Genomic DNA, 13556 nt, shown 5'->3' with positions numbered 1-13556 from the left:
GTCAAATATGCAATGCTGTGTTACTTCTGGACTGGGACCTCTCAGAGCACTCCTTCCCATTCTCCAGCTCTTATTTACTTCCCACTCTCCTTTTCAGGATGTTCGCCGAGCCTTGGGGAGATTGATACAGATGCCCCACTTAGAGGTAAGCATCCAGCAAGCGTTTATTCTCAGTACTTTGAACAGTTGTAAATCTCTGCATTAGTGGCTGCCCACCCACTGCAGATGCTTCTGTGGCTGGGGTTGAGAACAACACGAATCAAAGGACATCACCGTAAATATTTAAAAGGCAGTTTGATAGCATGCCCATTTAGCTAAACAATAGCGATAAATAGGGCCACAATTTTGTAACATGAGGGGCCGGCTTGTTGGGGTATCTGTCCCACTTAGTACCCCACAGCCGGCAAGCCCCAAAGAAAATCACACACAGGACTCCATAAGATTATAAAACTGATTGGCCCATTAGCTTAGGCTTCTTGTTAGTTCTTATAACTTATGTTAGCCCACTATATTTATCTATGTTAGCCACACGGCTCAGTACCTTTCTCAGCGTGGAAGCTTACATGTTGCTTCTTCAGTCGTCTGGGCAGGACTGGCGGAGGGAGCTTCCTGCTTCCCAGAATTCTCCTGTTCTCATTGCATCACCTGTACTTCCTGTCTGGTTTTCCCGCCTATACTTCCCGCCTGGCCAATCAGCATTTCTGTAAAATATGATTGACAGAATCCAGACAATTCTCCCACACCACAATCTTCCAAACCATTGCCTTTTAACCATGTTTATACCAGGCATGAATTCCTCAAATTCAGTCAGAAAGTGATCATTGACTGCCACTCTGACGTCCATGCCACTGTTGCACAAATGGGCCCAACTTACAAGGCAGGATGAGGATGGAGTTACAGCATTCTGAGTGCTCTACCGGGTGATACCATTCATGAATCTTCTCTCCATGGTATCTTCCAGAACTGTCAGAACAGGCCAGCAGCAAGCTTTCAGGTCAGTTCCAGCTTCATTTTTCCATATCCTGCCATGAGAGTGGTCTGCTTTGATGAATAAAGTTGTATTGGAGCTCTTCCACTCCCCAAAGCAAATTAATAAAAAAAAATTGATTAAAGGTCTGAGCAAAAGATCTCAAAACTTGGAATAAGAAGATCAGGCCCCAAGACAGACCTGTTACGTGACCATATAACCTTGAGCAGGGCATCGGTCATGACCTCTTGACTGTCCGACCAACACTCACCCCCAGAGTCTTTCTCCTCTGCTGCTCCTCTTTGGTTCTGAAGGTTAAAAAGCTAAGTAAACACTTTTCTAGGCACTCCTCCTGCTCAGCAAAACCAAGGAGGCCAGTGCACCGAGAAGTAAGAAAATTCCACTGGAGAAGTGCTGAGACACTTCTGTTTTCCTAATGAGAGACAGAACCATGAGTATCATTGCTTCTCTCCTTCCTTTCTTCTGCAGATAAAATCCGAGACACTTCAGAGGACAGCTAGCCCTTGGGGTGAAAGTCATTGTGTAAAATCTGTTCAGTTGGATTCCGGATCCTTGTGGCAACATCAGGCAGTTAAACAGACTTCTAATGGAGATCTGCCCTAGAATCCGGTTGAGTCCTGTCTTAGTTTGTTCCTGTGGTTATAGAAAAACACCTCAGACCAGATAATTTATGAAAATAGAGATCTACTCAGCTCACGGATTTGAAACTGGAGAATCCAAGGGCACGATGCCAGTTCCCACTGGGGGTTGTGCTCCGTGATTTCATGCTGGAGGCCATCAGAAGCGGAGATGATGCAAGCTCAGGTCTTTCTTGATCTCCTCATAAAACCACTAACGCCACCATGGAGCCCAATCCTCACAGCTTCATCTAATCCTAACCATCTCCCAAATTGGAGACTGTCACCTGCAAATACCTTTAACGTATGAACTTGGGTAGTAAGTTTTCAAGACATAAACTTTACGTATTTTGGCAGGAAGGGGGAAGGAGCAAGGTCTCTAGTAGTTCAGGATGCTCTCAGATTTACTTCCTGTGTAGCCAAAGATGTCCTTGGAACTTCTGATCCTTCTGCTTCCACCTCCTAAAGGCTGGAATTGCAGGTACACATTCAGTTTTTTAATTAATTAATTAATTAGTTATTTTATATCCCAGCCTCAGTTTGCCCCTCCCTCCTCTCCTCCAAGTCCCTCCCCCATCTCCTCTGTCACTACCCCCAATCCACTCCTCCTCCCTTTCTCTTCAGGAAAGGGCAGGTTACCTATGAGCAGCAGCAAAATATGGCATCTCAAGTTGCAATAAGACTAAGCACTTCCCCGTGTGATAAGGCTGCGCAAGGTGACCCAGTATGAGGAGTAGGGTTCCAAAAGCCAGAAAAAGAGTCAAAGACAGTTCCTGTTCCCACTGTTAGGAGTCCCACAAGAGGACAAAGCTACACAACTGTCACGTATATGCACAGTGCCTAGGTCAGTCCCATGCAGACCCCTGGTTGTCGGTTCAGTCTCTGTAAGCTCCTATGAGGTCAGATTAGCAATAGGGGAGACATAGCCTGAATTGGTCATTTCCTGTGACAAGGCAAGGCTTCAAGTGGAGGGACTGGGACACCAACCCAGCCACATGACCTTAGACCTACAGTCTGCCTATGACATGTGCTGGGGTAAGGGTGGCCTAGAAATTGAGGGAGTGGCCAGCCAATGACTGAGCAAGCCCACCCCTGATACTGCAAGAGCACCAGGACCCACCGGCTGGATGACCCAGAGACCTAGGGTAGACCCAAATACAACTGGAGAAACGAAATGTCAAGTAATGATGCCTAACGATATTCTGCTATCCTTATAGACACCCTGCCCCATTGTCATCAGAAAGTCTTCGCCCAGCAACTGATGGAAACAGATGCACAATTCCACAGTCGAACCTTAGGCAGAACTTGAGGGGGAGAAAGGATGATAGGAGCCAGAGGGGTCAAAGACAGCACCAGAAAACCCATACACTCAGTGTTATGTGATACTGATCTAACTGAGGGCTCTGTACAGGCTGGGCAAGCACACTGTCACCTGAGCTACACCCCAACCCAACACATGAAATTTGGGGGCACACATTCAAACTATAGCACACGAGAAAGCAAGATTCATATTTGCTTCTTTTCTATTGTGCTGAAATACAGACAATGTATTTTTTACTACATGAGTCATTTAGTACACAGTTCACTGCATTAGCACATTTGCAGGCTACACAGCAGTCACCACCATCCATCTCCCAAACTGTTTGCTCTTCCAGCAGCGAAAGTCTGTACCCACTAAAGCACAAATCCCCTACACTTGCCTTTGAAACAGAAAATGAATAAACCAAAGATGGAACAACAATGGCATCCTCCCTTCCAGGTGTGGGGGTGCGATCCGGTCCTAGCAGCGCTCGGAAGATGGGGTCCGGAAGATTAGTTCAAGGATAACCTTGAAGAACAGTAAGTTTGAGGGCAGCTGACGCTATGTGAAAAACTGTCTCAAAAAAAAAATACCCTAAATTGATATAGGTGGGCCTTCTGTCTATGTGTTATGTTCATTGGTTAATAAAGAAACTGCCTTGGCCCTTTGATAGGACAGAAAATTAGGTAGGCAGAGTAAACAGAACAGAATGCTGGGAAGAAGGGAAATGAGGCAGACGCCATGGAGCCAGCCACCAGGTCAGACATGCTGAATCTTTTCCGGTAAGCCACACCTCGTGGTGCTACACAGATCATTAGAAATGGGTTAATCAAGATGTGAGAGTTAGTCAGTAACTAACTCTCTAGAGATAATGGGTCAGGCAGTGTTTAAATGAATACAATTTGTGTGTTGCTATTTCCGAGGCTAAGCTAGCCATGCGGGAGCCGGGCAGGAGGAAAAGTAGGCCTGCCTGCAGCTCCTTCACTACACTAAATATCTAAACCCCCGCTTATGGGAAGTTGCCAACCACGTGAGATGCTGGGTTCAGAACAGTATAGAAAGAGATCGACATCAAAAAGCCTGGCAAAGAACTGGAACAGTCTATTTCCAACAATGCCGTGTGGGACCCTTGTTGGAGACTCCTTCAACACTGTACTTGCCAGGGTTCTCGAGAGGAAAAGAACAAATAAATTGACCATATATGACAAAGGGGTTTGTACTGATTTTATACGCTATGGGCTGGACAGGTCAATGGTGACTATTGTCACACAGAAGAAGCTGAGGACATGGTATCTGCTCAGAGCATGAGGCTGGATGTCTCAGTAATCCCATCCTGGTGCCAAAGGCCTGGAGGATTCCTGGTGAGCCATGGGTCTTCAGTCCACGTTGGAAAGTGGAAGAAGTTGAATTTCTGTATCTGCAATGGATAGCAGCAGCAGTAGCTGCAGCAATCAACCAGCCGAGCAGGGACCAGAATCGGGCAAGCAAAGGCAACCCTGCTTTCCCCAAAACCTCTTCATAACCGGACCAATGCCAAAATATGCCACCCACTCTGGGGGAAGGTTCTTTCTCTTCACTTAATCCTTCTAGGAAATACCTTTGCCATATACACCCACCGAGAGGCATGTCTCTGAAGGTTGATACCAGATCCAGTCAAGTTGACAACCAAGATTAACTATCACAAACATCAACACACAGGCCAACCTCTGAGACCCACAAGAATCAAACCATTAAGAGTCTGCTCCTGGTGAATCTCTGTGGGTTCAAAGCCAGCCTTGTCTACAGAAAAAAAAATCTACTCCTTCCTGCCCACATTTAACAGAAGATGAAGGAGCTAAGGGTCCATTGCATCTCATGAAAACTGTCTCCTTAGGTCCCCTGATCACTATAAGGAGGGGAATGTCACTCTCTCATTAACTCAAATAAGCAAGAGCCAGGGCCCTGTTTTCCATGGGAGGCTGTCAGCAATGAATGGTGATAGGTGGAGCATGAGGGTCCTGGGAAACAACCTCTGCTGCAACTTCACCATGTTTCCTGAGTCACTGTTCTGTCCCTGGAACCATATTGACTTTACAGCTACAGGATGAGCAAGCCATACACAACCTCACATTGGTCCCAACCTTCTGACTTCCAAAAGGCTGGAACTTTAATACAGTAGGTCACCATGAAGTGAGGCCATCAGTTTAACATGATGGGCACAGTGTAAATAGCAGGTATGCACACTGCTGGTTTGATCTTGGATCAATCACTTAACATCTCCAAGACCCAACTTTCTTATCCTTTAGTGGGATCATTGTAATATCTACTGTCTTTTATGGAAGTTATAAGGATTAAAGGGTTATGGGAACAGAAAAGAGGGTACCTCCTGTAGGCAGAGGCTGTTTGTTTGTTTGTTTTCTGACTGCCCAAACCTGAAATAATCACACAAAAACTAAATTAATTACAGCACTGCTTGGCCTATTAGCTTAGGGTTCTTATTAACTAACTCTTACATCTTAAATTGACCCATTCCTATTATTATATGTTTTACCACGAGGCTCATGGTTTACCGGTAAGTTTCCAATGTATCTGTCTCCTTTGGCAGCTACATGGTGTCTCTCTGACTCCACCTTCTTTCTCCCAGCATTCAGTTTAGTTTTCCCGCCTAACTCTATTCTGCCCTGCCACAGGCCAAAGCAGTTTCTTTATTAACCAATGGTAACAAAACATACATACATAAAACAGCATACAGAGAGGAATCCCACATCAACCTCCTGTACCCACCACGGGAGTCATACCAACCTTCCCATAACAAAGACAAGTTCACATGGGAAAAATAACACTAACTTTGTTGAATTAAACCTTTTCAAAAATGAACACAGGCTTAAGGCTCCAGAGAAAACCATTTTATGCTTTGGTTTGCTTAATGAAAAGACTGACAGCAGATAGACATATGATCAGGTGGAAGGGTGTGATCTAATGGTGAGAAACTGGGGATGAGAACCCAGCAAAGCCTGTGTGTTCTTATTCATCTTGGTCCCTTTGTCTAGTGGCCCTTGGTGTCAGGGATGGACCAGGACATCTCTGGTATGGGTGTTTTCAAAAGGGAAGGAAGAAGAAAGAGAGGGTGAACTCGCTCTTCAAGTTTTGTAGCTTTCTTGGTGGCAAGAGGCTCCATAATTTGTCTAGAAAAAGCGGTTCTATTTTATGTGAGCTGCTTTGAAGGTAGAGGGATAGGAGATGAGAGAAGAAGAGGTCAGAGGGAGATTTTGCCTTGAAGCTCTTTTCCAATGTCCTTTGAGCTAAACTTCTCTGCATGCCAAAGCATCACGCTGGACCTCCCTATTCTAAGCCCCAACAGTGCTTAGGAAGCCGATTTTCCTGGACTTACGTGCAAACTACTTTTGCGTTGACGGAATAAAAACCTGACAGAAATAACTTACGGGGAGAGGGATGGATTGACTTCAAGTCAGGCTTAAGAAGGATATTGTGAAAGGGAAGGCACCAGGGACATTTTTGTGGCCATTGGAGAATGTTGGGAGATTTTTCACATGGCCATGGTTCAGGAAGAAAAGAATGAAGGCTGAAACCAGAAGTGTGAGTTTCCAAGGAGTAGCCCTACTGGCCCATTTTCAGCTGTCAGCCCCTACCTTCTCTCTTTTTTTTAAATTTTATTTTATTTTTATTTATGGTGAAAAAGTGTATATTTAGAATTAGCCGGTGGGCTCAGTTTAGATGATTCCAATTTTGTTGGCAACATCCAGAGCACCATAATCAGGAGCCACATGGGCATATGCCTTCTTCTCTCCATCGGGCCTTATGAGGGTGTTGACTTTGGCCACATCAATGTCGTAGAGTTTCTTCACAGCCTGTTTGATCTGGAGCCTGTTGGCCTTGACGTCCACAATGAACACCAGTGTGTTGTTGTCTTCTATCTTCTTCATGGCTGACTCGGTGGTCAGGGGAATTTGATGATGGCATAGTGGTCAAGTTTGTTCCTCCTGGGCGCGCTCTTCCGGGGGTATTTAGGCTGCCTTTGTAGCCGCAGAGTCTTGGGCCGCCGAAAAGTGGGCGATGTGCGGATCGTCTTCTTTTTGTGGCTGTGGACGCCTTTCAGCACTGCCTTCTTGGATTTCAAGGCCTTCGCTTTAGCTTCAGCTTTGGGAGGGGCAGGAGCTTCCTTCTTCACTTTCGGCGCCATCTTGACAAAAAGGCCAGCCCCCACCTTCTAAAGGCTCCATGGCCTTCAAAATAGTGCCACAAACTGGGGGGCCAAGTGTTCAAAACATGAGCTTGTGGATGTGCTTCTGATTTAAACCACAATAAACATACACTGTTTATCACCGGAAATAATCCTGAGGCTGGACCTACGCTTTGTATAGAGGTGAGAATGGAAGGCTAGCTGCTGATGTCTCTGAGAACTAGGTTGGCATTGAGGGATCATTCATCAGCTTCAGGGATTTGGGTGTGGATAATTTGGCATCAAATGTTTTTCTTATAAATAAATTTGCAAACCCTCCTCCACTTAGCGATATCAAGATGCAGTGACCGCAGGCCCTGACTTCAGGGATCATACAATCTGTTAAGAGAGTATTTAATTTATCACTAAGGTGAGTATATTAAAATACAATCCAGCTGAGATAAAGGCATTTGTACCATAAATGTTTCCTTTACAGAGGTTTCCAGCTCCTGGGAGGAATCCCTTTCTTTGTAGTCTTTCCAGGATATAGTACCTCAGCATAAACCTACCCATCCACCCTGCCTGTAAATCAGACTCTAATCATGTCCTTCTCTTTCAGCACAGCCTTTCTTCCAGGGCAGCGTTTGTGAGGAAAATGCCTTTAGACAAGACTTTCTCCAGAGGGCCGTATTATACCAAGGAAATTAATTCCCCCTCTCAAGCTCATAAAATGCAGAAATAAAATCAGCATTCGAGCTGAAGGCTGAGGGAACTGGGTGCTTGCACTGAAAACCCTCCTTCTGCGGGAAGCAGGCTGGAGGGCCTTATTTGCATTTCCCTTCACGCAGGCTTGGGTTCTGCAGAGCCTGGCACTCTGGTTGCCCACTCACTGCGTGGTCCAACTTCTGGACTGGTGGCCAGGACATGATGGGCTGTGGAACTCCACAGTTGCTCTCCGAGCTCCTGCCAAGCCTCACAAGGCGCACAATGCTGTGGGAAAATGCTCTCATACACCATAAAGATTAGTCACTCACATTGGTTTAATAAAAAATACACTGATCGGCCAGTATCCAAACAGGAAGCACAGGTGGGGCGATCAGACTGGGAGACTAACAGGAAGAGGAAAGGGAGAGAAGCAGTCATAATCCAGAAGCAGAGGAAGCAAGATGAAAGAGAATACCTTACCAAGAAAAGGTACCATGCCACATGACTAAACATAGATAAGGATCATGGGTTAATTCAAGTTGTAAGAGGTAGTTAATAATAAGCCTGAACAATGGGCCAAACAGTTCGTAATTATATAAGCCTCTGTGTGTGTATTTGGGACTGAACGGCTTTGGGACTGAACGGCTATGGGACTGGGCGGGACAGAAACTTCGGTCTACAGCACAGACCACCTCTTACGGCGCTTTGCCCCAGCCCACCTGGCACCTTCCCCAGTTGCTGGTAGGATGTGTTAACAGGAGAATGGAAGAGAAGTAGGTACCAGGGAAGCAGGTGGGCTCCAGCAGCCTCGGGTTTGAGGGAGCGGGAAGCATAGAGGCTGTCCGCCCTGGTTATTGATCTTCTAATGTCAGGCACAGTACAGGCAATCCTAAACCATCTCTTCTCCCATCCTCATGTACAAAAGGGTTGGTTTAGACCATGAACTTCCCCAAAGCTGTGTTCTGTCACCTACCAGGAACATGGCAGTGAGCCGGCTCCCAAATCACAGCACCCAGAGCAATGGCCTGTTTCGAAAATCCATGTACAAGTGTTCTGCGGGACCGTCTAAAACATTCTTCCTTCTTCCGCCATGGCCTATCCCTTTCACTGAAATTCACCCACCTGCCCAGTAACCCCATCCCCAACCCCCATCCACAAATACACACGTTGCCTTAGAGGTTAATAACCAAAAGTTGCCTGACTGGTTTGAGCAGGGTTGGGGTGGAGGGATGGGAGTGTCTCTTTGTTCAGCTGGTCCTCTTCAATGAAGTGCCACCACACAGAATGATCTGGCAGGAGGTGTCTAAAGGGCCACTGCACCTGCAATGCTCTGGTTCTTTTCGAGCACAATATATTAATCAGTGTATTTCCTGTGTATCTCAATATTAAGCTTTCAGAGTTCTCATAGGAGTAGCAGACAAAAGCAGAATTGTCCCACCCCCGTCCCCCGACCCTTTCACCACTGACAGCCCTGGACCTCACAATACCCCCACTCTACAGGGCACAGTTGAAAATGTTCTTTATAAAATGAGGAAAATGGAAGCAGTCTGGTGCCTTGCCCAAGACCTTGAGCCTGATTAATGTCAGTGCTCAAACTTGAACTTGGATCTCCTGACTCCCATCTTGCCCGTTCCTTGTAATGAGTCATAACCCCCAGAAGATGGGCATTAAAATGACCAGTCTGTCACCAGAGTGAGACAGCACATTAAAATTTACTATCTCCTACAAGCGCTCTAGCACGAATTAGCTTCTCAAAATAGTTGTCCGTCTCCTTGGATCATGGTGTTCAGAACCTGGCGAGCATCTTCTATTCCACACCACAAGAGGGTGGAAAAACACCAGCACCTTTGTGGCTTTGTGTGATGGCTTTTCCTGGTTGTCTTCTTGGAATCGTCATGGAAACAAACCACGGAGCTTGTCTGTGAGCAAGCTTCTAGACTGGGCTTACTGAGGCGGGCAGACCTACACCTTCTCCGAACTGGAATTCCAGACTAAGTAAAGGGGTGAAAGAAAGCTTGCCTTTCTCTGCTTTCTGACTGCAGATGTAACGTGACCAACCCCCTCAGCATCCTGCCACCGTGGCTTCCCTTCCGTAATGGACTGCACTCTCCAACTGTGAACCAAAATAAACTCTTCTTTGTCCTTAATCTTTTTTGGAGGGGCGGGGGGCGGGGTGTCAGATATTTTGGCACTGCAACAAGGTGAGTAACCAGTGCAGCTAATCAGCATAGAAAGCCATGCTATGGGCTTGTCCCGCACTGCCTGCTGCAAGTCATCAGCAACCTTTACTAATTAGGTCAAAGTCGTGCCTGCTGCAGGTATGTAACCACGTACCAGTTCCTGCAGTGGGGAGCAGGCTAGATTACAAAGCTCCAGTCTGATCCGTTACTCATCCATACTCAACAAAAGGAGTTGGTCCTGGGAGAAAGGAGGAGTTTCGTTCAGTTATTTACTCATTCTTTCATTTAGCAAATAGTTACTTTGCCGCTATGCTGGGTGCAAAGAGAACATGTGAGCAAAGTGGGCGGGTCAACGTTAAGATCTCCCAGCCTAGAGAGGTCAGACGACGAGTTTACCATTAACCCAAGGACAGTGCTGTACGCACTTGCATAGGTGAGGATGGGAGTTATAAACTGAGATATTTCGCGTTGCAAGTAAGAGGAACCCTATTAAAAATGCCTGGGGAATAAAGGGCATGGAGGATGAAAATGTTAGGAATTCTGGCCGTAAGCTGTGGCACAATAAATTAATCCAGCATTCAGGGACGTTATCTGTAACCTCAGGTCTTTCCCACCAGTCTTGATATTCTGTCCTTCCTCCCATCAGATAGCTGCTACCTCAGCAAACATCATGCCCCCATCTCCTCATGCACCAAGACTAGAAGCGCAGCTCTCTTCTCAAAAAGGTTTTGTGTTTTCTTCAACTAGGAAAGATAATTTTTCCCAGAGTCCCCTGGGAAAATATGCCCACACTTTAACTGTAGCAGGAACTTAGAAAATAAAAATCTGGTCTTTTCACCCATGGAGAGCAGAAAGGAGCAAAGAGTGAGGCATGGCAGTATGTTAGGCTACCAACAGTGCCTGCCACCAGAGCACGGGGAAGGACATGAAACCCAGGTTTGAAGGTAGGGACATGTGGCAGGGAAACATTGGCCCCTTTAATGTCCACACTAGCTCCATTTCTGTTGATGTGATAAAATATCCTCAAAAAAAAAAAACCCAAAAAACCAGCAACTTAGAAGAGAAAGGTTTGCTCTAACTCATAAGTCCAAGCTTCAGTCCCCATGAAAATCCCAACACAATTCTCTACAGATCTTGAAGGAACAATACTCAGCTTCATAAAGATAAACAATACCAGGATAGCCAAAACAACCCTGGACAATAAAAGAACTACCAAAATATCTCCATCCCTGATCTCAAACTCTACTGCAGAGTTATAGTATCAAAAACAACATGTTATTGACATAAAAACAGACACATTGATCAATGGAATCGAATGAAGATCCAGATGTAAAGACACATACCTATGGATACTTGATTTTTGACAAAGAAGGCAAGACTATACAATGGAGAAAATAAAGCATCTTCAACAAATGGTGTTGGCATAAGTGGATGTCAGCATGTAGACAAATGCAAATAGATCCATATCTATTACCCCGCACAAAGTCCAAGTGGAACAAAGACCTCAACATAAATCCAGTTATACTGAGCATGATAGAAAAGAAAGTGGGAAGTACTTTGAACACATTGGCACAGGAGACCACTTCCTGAATAAAACATTAGTAGTACAGAAACTAAGATCAACAGTTAATAAATGAGTCCTCCTGAAACTGAAAAGCTTCTGTAAGGCAAAAAACACAGTCAGCAAGACAAAATGGCAGCCAACAGAATGGGAAAACATCTTCACAATCCCCACATCTGACAGAGGGCTGATCTCTAAAATAGTTAGTTAAAGAACTCAACAAACTAGACATCAAAAAACCAAATAACCCAACTAAAAAAGGGGATGCTGACCTAAACAGAGACTTCTCAGCAGAAGAATCTCTAACAGCAGAGAAACGCTTTTAACAATGTTGATTATCCTTCACCATCATGGAAATGTAAATCAAAACAACTCAGATTTCACCTTATACCTGTCAGAACAGCTAAGATCAAAACCACAAATGACAGCCTATGTTGGAAAGGATGTAGAGCAAGAGGAACACTCCTCCATTACTGGTGGGAGTGTAAAATTGTACAGCCACTTTGGAAGACCCAACCATATCATTCTTTGTCATGCACCCAAAGGATGCTCAATCATATCACAAGGACACCCGCTCAGCTATGTTCATAGCAGCTTTATTTTTACTATTCAGAACCAGAAAACAATCTAGATGCCCCCATCTTAAGAATAGATAAAGAAAATGTGTTATATTTACACAGTGGAGTATTACTTGTCTGTTAAAAATAAGGACCCCAGGAAATTTGAAGGCAAATGAATGGAACAAAAAAACTTATCTTAAGAGAGGCAATCCAGACCAAGGACAAACATGGTATATACTTACTCATAAGTGGATATTAACTGTAAAGTAAAGGATAACCATGCTACAATCTATAGACCCAGAGAGGCTAGGTAACAAGGAGGGCCCAGGGGGGGACACGGGGGAAGAGGAAATAGAGGAGAGCTCCTGGTTGAACTGGAGGTGGGTGAGCATGGGAACTTGAGGGATCGGGTTGGGAGTTGGGATGGCTGGAGCGGAAGAGTGCTAAGAGAGATAACTGAAAAGGGGGACTCTGTGGCGTCTAATAGAAGCCTGATGCAGGGGAAATACCCAGGAGTCTACAGTTTGACCAACTAAGACTCCTGACACCGGTGGATACATAGCCTGAACTGGCCATCCTCTATATTCTGATTGGTGGCTACCCCTGTTGTCATCAAAGTACCTTCATCTAATGACTGATGCAGGAAAATTTAGAGACCCATGGCCAAACACTGGGAAGTCCTGCTGAGGGAGGGAGGGATTGGAGGAGCCAGGTGGGTCAGGGACATTGCGGGGAAAACCCACAGAAACAGCTATCTTGGCTCATGGCGACTCACTGAATCTGAACCAACAGGGAGACTGCAGGGGACCGAGCTAGGCCCTCTGTATATATGTGACTGTTGTGTAGCTTGATCTATTCATGGAACTCCTAGCAATGGGAGCAGGGGCTGTCCCAGGTGCTTTGGCCCGCTCTTGGGACCCTACTCCCCATGTTAGATTGCCTTGCTGATCCTGAATACAGGAGGAAGTGCTGGGTCTTTAGGCTGCTTGGTAGGCCATGCTTTGCTGATGCCAATGAGAGGCCTGTTTCCTTTGTGAGCCAATAGGGAGGGGTGGTGGATTGAGGGGAGAGAAGAGTAGAGTCAGGGAAAGGAAGTGAGAAGAGAGGAGGGAGGAAAGGCTGTGGTCAGATGTAAAATAAAGTAATAATTAATGAATTTTAAATAATGAGTGCTGCTTTGTATCTGGGGATGTATTTATAACTTAATCAATGGCAGGATTCTTAAGACTGCAATAATGGACCCTGGACTACATGTGAGATTCGGCCTGGGTGAAGGAACTGGGGATCACCAGAAGATGCACGACAATAACCTTGCCTCCTTCGGGTGATCCAGGGCACGCTTGCCATACAGAAGGCCCCATCCTGAGTGAGAGAGCAGCAGAAAACTGGGACAGCCTTCTCCAAGTCAGGCTGGCTGATCTGGTGCCAGGAAGGGCCGGGAGCGCCCGTTAAAGGTAATTGAATGGGGGAATGACTGCAAAAGGCA

General features: G+C 45.7%; 1 pseudogene; it reads right to left on the bottom strand.

Annotated features, from left to right (window-relative positions):
- Positions 1-6513: 6513 nt before the first annotated feature.
- On the bottom strand, positions 6514-7085 carry LOC125401557 (large ribosomal subunit protein uL23 pseudogene; annotated as a pseudogene).
- Between the last annotated feature and the right edge of the window lie 6471 nt (positions 7086-13556).

Source organism: Myodes glareolus, chromosome 9 (assembly GCF_982192425.1).
Source record: "Myodes glareolus chromosome 9, mMyoGla1.1, whole genome shotgun sequence".
Taxonomy (NCBI): Eukaryota; Metazoa; Chordata; class Mammalia; order Rodentia; family Cricetidae; genus Myodes; species Myodes glareolus.
This window is presented reverse-complemented; position numbering and strand designations above follow the sequence as displayed.